Raw genomic sequence first — 8,283 nt, 5'->3', positions numbered from 1 at the left:
CTGGGAGACATATCTGTCTCTCCAGCATGTCCTATTAATGTCACAGGCTAGGTTAAGATCCTTGAATCATGTCCCATTTGACTTGTAGATGTGCAGCATTTCCATTAGGGCAAGGTCTGAGACTGCTCTGTAGGCCAGGCACAATTTACCTTTCAGCAGCCTATAAGATAGAGACTACTGTGTCAGGGCCTTCAGTCTGGCCATGTAGGTCATGTGTTGAAGGTCCTGAATTTTCTTGGTGAGAAACCTGTGAGGTCTCTTCAGCTGCTGCAGGTATTTGGTGAGGTACATACAGAAGAGAGAACTGTAATGGTCTGATGAGGGAAGAGAACAGGGGAGTTATAACATCCTTAGATCTGGATGTGATTCCCTTACATATGAGATGTGCAACATAGAAGGCCTTCATTACAACTGTGAAAACATGGTGATTGAAGTTAAGGTTGGGATTGATCTGTATTCCCAAATCACTCACCACAAGGTTTGAGCTAAGGGGGGGGGGGGCTTTTAATATTGTAATTTTCAGGGACTTCCCCTTTGGTGAAAGTGATGATAACCTATTTTTTTGTATTTAGTTTAAGTCTGTGGCTTTTGCATCAGTCATTTGTCTTGTAACATTTACATTTTACATTGCAAGTTTAGTTCAGGTTTAGGTACACACAAAAAAATAGGATCCCTAAAATTAAACTATCACTAATGTGGATTCAGACTCTACACTGCTTATGCTGTTCTTCAGAACATGCTTTATTAATACTTTGTGCGATTGAAAAAGTTATATAACACGTGTATTTTCTACATTTATTACTGTCCAAAGTGCTGACCTAAGTGCACTGCTGCCAATCTTATTTGTGCACTTGATGGATAAGTTTCTGCACATGCGAAATAAAATTTGTGTTTTTTCCTTGGAAAATGAACTACCATTCAGTAATAGTCAATGAACTGTTACTTCAAGCCAAGTTTTACCTCCAGAGTTATTAGTGATCAGGGGGTAATGAAGGTTAATTTGTTGCTAGATAATTCTGCCAAACAGAAATCTAAACCAATGCACAGAAGATTAGTTATAGATAATATGGAAGCAAAACAGTCACCATGTAAAACTTAATGGAGTGATGCGTTGAGTGGAAAAACTACAGATGGAATGTGGAAAGTTATGAAACACAATTGTTTGAGTACAAAAAAAAAGTTTAACATCAGTATCAAGGCATAAACCATCAGGGTTTCCATAAAAACAAGATACCTGATTAAGGTGACTGACAAAAAAATATAAGAAATGGAAGAGAGGTCAAACTACAACTTTGAAAACTGAAATACACAAGCTGGACAAACAAACTAAGCATAGTTTGAGAAAAGATCAAGAAAATTTGAAGAAAATGTATATATTGAACATAACAGGAGACCTTTTTATAGATACATAAGATGTGGAATGAGTAAAGACATACAAATTCATAAACTGTCTGTAGATTCTAAAATATTTGCTCTCAGACACAACAGATTAAAGATATATTTACAACATCTTATGCAAAACAGTTTGGGCTGCACAAGAATGGTGGTAAGTCATCCCAGTGACACCCAAGTAACCTCAGATACTGGAATCAAATTAGATTCTGATCTGAGATATATAACAATAAGTATCCTGTTTATTTTTTTAACTTATTTTTACCAGTTATTGCTTCTAACAATTTATATATAGCGATTTTTATTGCCTACTGCATTCTTTTTACTTTATTTTATTGCTATTAACTAATTTGCACAGCTAATCTAAAATTGTCTGCCTTACAGGTCCTGGTAAATAAGGTTTTTACTGTCACACTGTTTGTAAAGCTTTTTAGCTAGTTTCACTGTGTGAAAGGTATTAACGAGAAATTTTCTCTACTTGTTAAGCACCTGTTTGTTTGTTCTGATTTCCTGCCAAGGAGTGTATCATATAACTGATTTGTTTGCAGTTAAAAGCATTCTGAAGAGTCTCCTTGCTCTTTATCTGTTTAAAAACTTTAATTTTGTGGCTCACCGCTGTTCTTCTGCTATGATAAACATTTCTGTAGTGTTTACTGTCTAAAAGAGTGTAGGCTAGTAGCTGTAGTATTCTCCCAGTTCAGATTTGCTGTCTCTGGGCCTGTTTGTTTTTGCAGTGGTTGTTCTGAGCACATGACCAGACCATCTTGAATTAGCAGAAGCCTTTCTTCACCTTCGTGGCAGGATTGTATTGATAGGCTGCAGGCTGGTGGAGGTTGGATGGTCTAGGGCCTTGAGTAAGCACTCATTGGTTCTTTTGAGCTTTTTTAAAAAAAAGCTGTTTAAGGTTGTATCTTCTAGTATTGAAGCCCTAACTTTGAGAGGATTTCTGTCAATACACACTGAGCCGAGTGGAGGAGGGGCATTGACTACAACTTTGATCTGAGATATATAACAATAAATATCCTGGGTTTCTTTTGCTAGTTTTTACTAGTTATTGCTTCTAGCAATTTATAAATAACACTTTTTATTGCCTGTTGCATACTTTTTACTGTATTTTATTGCTGTTTACTAATCTGCATGGTTAATCTAAAACTGTCTGCCTTACAGGGCTTGATAAATAAGTTTTTTACTGCCACTCTGTTTGTAAAGCTTTTTAGGTAGTTTCACTGTGTGAAAGGTATTAACGATAAATTTTCTCTACTTGTTAAGCACCTGTTTGTTTGTTCTGATTTTCTACCAAGGAGGGTATTATATAACTGATTTGTTTGCAGTTAAAAGAATTCTGTAGAGTCTCCTTGCTCTTTTATCTGTTTAAAAACTTTCATTTTGTGGCTCACTGCTGTTCCTCTGCTATGATAAAGATTTCTGCAGTGTTTACCGTCTATATGAATGTAGGCTAGTAGCTGTAATATTGTTCCCCACCCTCTCTCTCTGTTGGTGTCTTGTTGTTATACTTGGTGGCTTTGCAGTTGCCCGCCCCTACTGTAAATTTGATCTTGGACACTCCTCCCAGTCTAGTGTCATTAGCTTATTCTACCTAATACAGAGAGAACATTAACCTTGAATTATCTTTTGCTTCTCCTCTCTCCCTTTCCTTTAAAAAAAAAAATTATGCTTGTTTCCTGCCTTTCCTGTAACTAGTCTAGTCTAGATACAGATTTGCTATATCCAGGACTGCTTGTAAGCTTATGAGCCCCCCAAGCCAGTCTGCGTTGGAGGGAACTTGCAAGCTTATCATCGGGAGTGATAAGTACATAAGGAGTGGTTTCTGGCCAAGAAATTTTAGTTATTGGCTGTTTGGGCAGTTTTTCCATCTCTCTCTCTCAACTTCCTGATTTAAAAACCTTCATTTGCACTTGCCCCCCCCCCTTCCTGTAACAAGTCTAGGACTATTTGTAAGCTCCTGAGACCCCCAAGCCTTTATCCGTTGGAGGGAAGCCTTCTAGCTTATCAGTGGAAGCATTAATCACTAGGTAACCTATCTACCACATAAGGAGTGGTTCTGGCCGAGAAATTGCTGGCCCAGAAATTGTAATTATTGGCCATTTGGGCAATTTTTCGATCTCTCTCAACTTTCTGATTTAAAATCCCACATTTTCACTTGTTTCTTTCCTGTAAGTAGTCTAGTTCAGATACAGATTCTTAGTTTTATCACTTGAATTTGTTTATTCATGGTCAGCACTTGTTCAGAACTTGTTGTAAGTACTAAATAAGCTACAAATTACTACAGCATTCAATCTTTCTCATTACCTTGAGGAAAACAGTTTTTGTACTTACTTTCCTCACTTGCTTAGAGAAAAACAGCTCTTGTACTCACTTTCCTCACTTGTCTAGAGGAAAATAGTTTTTTATTCAGGCATGTCCAAGGGTCAGCTCTCAGTGTTCTCTCCTGTCTATTTGAAGAATCTGGACATCCTGGGGCAATGTAGCAATTGCTTTATGTACACAAACAGCCCTCTCCTCCTACCACCCAACACTACAACCTATGAGAGATGCACTTATCTAGCCAAACTGGAGGTAAAGCTCCCTCCAACCAAGACTGAACTTAAACGTCAAGAGGAGAGGTTAAACACATGCACCACACCACACTCATCACATAGTCCCAATAAACCTACACCACCAAAATCCACTCATGGAAACACAAAAATATTCATGGAGGCTCTCAATAATAATCTGCTCAAGCAACAGAGACCTCCAAAGAAGAAACCCAAGCAACTTCCACCCCCCCAACACAACCCAAATGGCACATAGTATACAGACTCAGTGTGCCACTCAACCACAGCTCATAAGGCAAAACAACATATCCAACACACTAGTCATAGTGACTCTATAGTCAGGCACACTGATGTCCCACTCACCAGACTAAACAAGGAGAAGGTTACTGTCAGCTGTCTGTCGGGTGCCAGGAACTGCTACATAACCCACGCACTCAAGTCACTCCAGAACAAGTACAAATATGACTCTGTCATTGTCCATGTTGGTGTGGATGACCTGAGATGTACCTCTCTGGACTGCATGAAAAGAGACATTGAAGAGCTATCCAATCTTGTAGCCCAGGCAGGTATGACCCTAGCACTGAGTAGCATCCTGCCATCGTCCAGAATGATAACGCAGTACAAGGAAAAAAAGATAGACTTCAACAATTGGCTAAGCTTCTGGTATCATTCTAAGGGAATCCAGTAACTGTTTGCCTGGGATGACATGGTCGACAGCCCATGATGCTTTGCCAGAGATGGCCTGCACCTGTCACCCCTGGGATTCCGGATACTGGCTAAGGCTCTTGCCACCCCTATAGAGCTTTTTTTAGGCAAGGTTCAAATGACAAATTCACCACCGTAACAGAAACAGGCAAGCAAAAACTGAGGGTAATCCTACTCAATGCAAAAAATCTAATTCTTAAAATACACTTCCATGAGGCACTCCTTAAAATGGAAAACATCGATATATGTACAGTGACTGAGACCCAGTTCAAGGCTCCAGCGAGCACCCCTGCATTACCAGGCTATAACTCATACCACACTTTTCAGCCATCTAACCTGGACCGGAACACCAAAGGTGGAGGTGTGTCCATATTCATTAAGGATATCCACACCTCCAGGCTTGTTGCTCAGCATAATGCATCCGAGATTATCCAAGTGCAACTAAGTCTGGGCAAAACTGCAATCCAAATTGTAGCTTGCTACAGATCCCTCACCATGCCCCAGTATTCCCACTCCTCTTTTCTTGATATACTGGAAAATATTAGGGTTCAAACAAACACCCTAATAATGGGTGATTTAAAGTACCCCACCATTAACTGGGAAAACTACTCATGTACCAACTCCTTCGCTCAACGCTTTCAGGAATTCATAAATTCCAATGCCCTGGATCAACTTATCCACACCCACACCAGGGGCAACAATATCCTAGACCTAGTCATTACCAGCTTAAGTGACTGGTGTTCCATACCTGAAGTCAACTCCTCATTGGTCAGATCCGACTATAAGCTAATCACCCTAGCTATCCACATCTTGCCCCCACCCCCCATTAAGGAAACCATGGTAAAAACTTTCTCCAAAGCCAGCTTCATGCTTCTTAAGACAGAAGTGGCAAATTCAAGACACCCATACAGATGGACAATACAGTTATGATTGCTGAATCCTAAACAAATGCACTCTATAAGCACTTACACAAGTGCATCGATCGTGCTATCCCAAACAGAGCCAAGATGCTATCCTCCAAAAAAAGGAAGCCAATCTGGTGGGCCCCACCATAAACAAATTATACAACAGAAGGAAGAAACTGTTGCAAAAGAGATTAAAATCCCATGAGTGGAGGAGCTCCCTGGTCAGCCTCAGTAAGAAGCTGAGATCCTTTCTGAGATCTTCCAAAGCTAGCTACGAAAACAAAATCAACACTGATTCTAGGGACAACCACAATGTATTCTATAGCTATGTCAAGAATCTCAATGGCAACACCCAGATCTGCACTGAGTTACAGCACAACGGCATGAAAATTACAGAACCAACTGATATTGCCAACATCCTGGCAGATAGGTTCAGTGCTAACTTTACACCCCTCTCACCCCCTAAAGGGCCCATATCTATAGAGGAAGAATGCAGAGTCCCTGTAATTACAAATATACAGGTAAAAGCTGCACTCTCTAAAGCCAAAAACACAGCATCCATGGGACTGGACAATATCCCAGGCTGCGTTTTACACCAAATTCAGAATGAAGTAGCTCCCCACCTAAGCACCATGTTTAATCATAGCCTCATGTCAGGCTTTGTGCCCCTGAATGGCGCACAGCAACAGTTTGCCCTCTCCACAAATGGGGGGCCATCACTGATCCCGGGAACTATTGCTCTATTAGCTTGATGAGCCTAGTCTGTAAGGCCATGGAACGTATCATCATGGAACTGATAAACAAAGAAATTGGTAACCTCCAAACTCTGGACCCCACCCAGTTCGGGTTTGTGAAAGGCAGACCATGCCTTCTGAACCTGATCAATTTCTTTGAGGCAGTCACCAAAGCTGTAGATGAGGGTAAGGTGGTTCACACAGCCTATCTTGACATCGCCAAGGCTTTCAACACCATCCCCTATTCTGGAATTATAGCTAAACTCACTAAACTAGGTATAAATCCCTATGTCACAAGATGGGCTGCCAACTGTAAAAGTTGCAGACTCCAAATCTGACTTCAAACCAGTGATAAGTGGAGTACCATAGGGTTTTGTCCTGGGACCTCTCCTGTTTGGTATCTACTTCTCTTAAGTACAGGCTAACACAGAAGTTCTTTGGCTAATGAAGTTCGCAGATGACTGCAAACTAGGAGCCATAGTCAAGTCCCCAAATAATGTGGACATCCTACAGAAGGGCCTCACTGAGACAGATGCCTGGTGTCAGAGCCATGACCTCAAGCTCAATGCCAAAAAGTGCATTGTCATCCCCTTTGGTAAAAACTCTGTACCCATAAACTACCACATAGGTGGCAGTCTACTTAATGCCGAATGTGTGATAAGAGACCTTGGGACTCAGGTGGACAGTAATCTCTCCTTTGATAATCATATTGCCACAGTAGTCAGGAAATCCTACTAAGTAGCACACCTCATCACAACAGGGTTCTCATACAGGAAAAAAGAGTTCATTGTTCCCCTCTACTCGACACTCATTAGACCCATTACAGAGTACAAGGCACCTTTTGGAATGTACCTCACAAGACATCTGCAGCAGCTGGAAAGGTCACAGAAGTACCTCACAAAGAGGATTACTGGCCTCAAACATATATCCTACCCTGACTGTCTTAAAAACTCCAGCTTTACTCCATAGCATATCATCTACTCCGAGGTGATGTCTGCCTAACGTATAAAGCTATGTCAAACCCAGAGCTGTTGGACATGCTACACCTAAAGAAATCCCAATCACTCCAAGCTACACATTCTAGGGACCTAAACTGTGTTGCCACAATAAACAGGACATGCTGGAGGGATAGATTCCTGTCCCAGAGATTTCCCATACTCTGTAACAAGCTACCTATCTATGTCAAGCAAAGTTCCTCATTAGCACTCTTCAAGAAAAATTTGATGAGTGGACAGGAAATCGGAAAAACATCCCTGGGATCACTTCTGTGGCTCTGCTCAACAGGGGCACAGGAAAATAATTTTCTTGGGTGGCGTAAGCCAGGGAATCTTGTTGGCTAGGCTTACTTAGGCCCTTGGGCTGATATACTAGCAGCTACCTATGAACCTATGATTATATTGAATAAGAATTGTACAAACTGGATCCAAACAAAGCAAAGGGAGGAGATGGAATTAGTAGTAATGACCTGAGAACACTTCATCAAGAACCTACAGTACCATTATATCTATTATTTACTAGGTTGTATAAATATGGAGAAATTCCTCAAGATTGGAGACATGAGCTTATTAAACCCACCTTTAAAGAGAAGGGGAGTAGGACAAACACAGAGTCATATAGACCCTTAAGTCTACTTTCATGTTGTGGAAAAATAATGGAGAAGGTAATATTGGATAAGTGATTGTCTGAATTGGATAGGCTGGAACTTGAAACCATATATCAGCATGCATATTCTGAAAATAGATATAATACTACCAGTAACATGATATTCTATATGAAAAATTGTGCTATGGTGTAATTTACATAGATTTAATTTCAGCATTTGACAGGGCAAACCCAAAACACTGATCAATAAATTAGAACAACTAGGTATCACTGTTCCCTTGTTAAGATGGATAGCTGCATGTCTTAAAAACAGAAAATGGCAAGCATCATGCAGTGTCCCACAGGCTTTGTCCTAGGCCCTTACTTGTTTAGGTTGTATCTTTCAGACCT

This window comes from Protopterus annectens, chromosome 17.part0 (assembly GCF_019279795.1).
Source record: "Protopterus annectens isolate FY-2018-M chromosome 17.part0, PAN1.0, whole genome shotgun sequence".
Taxonomy (NCBI): Eukaryota; Metazoa; Chordata; order Ceratodontiformes; family Protopteridae; genus Protopterus; species Protopterus annectens.
This window is presented reverse-complemented; position numbering follows the sequence as displayed.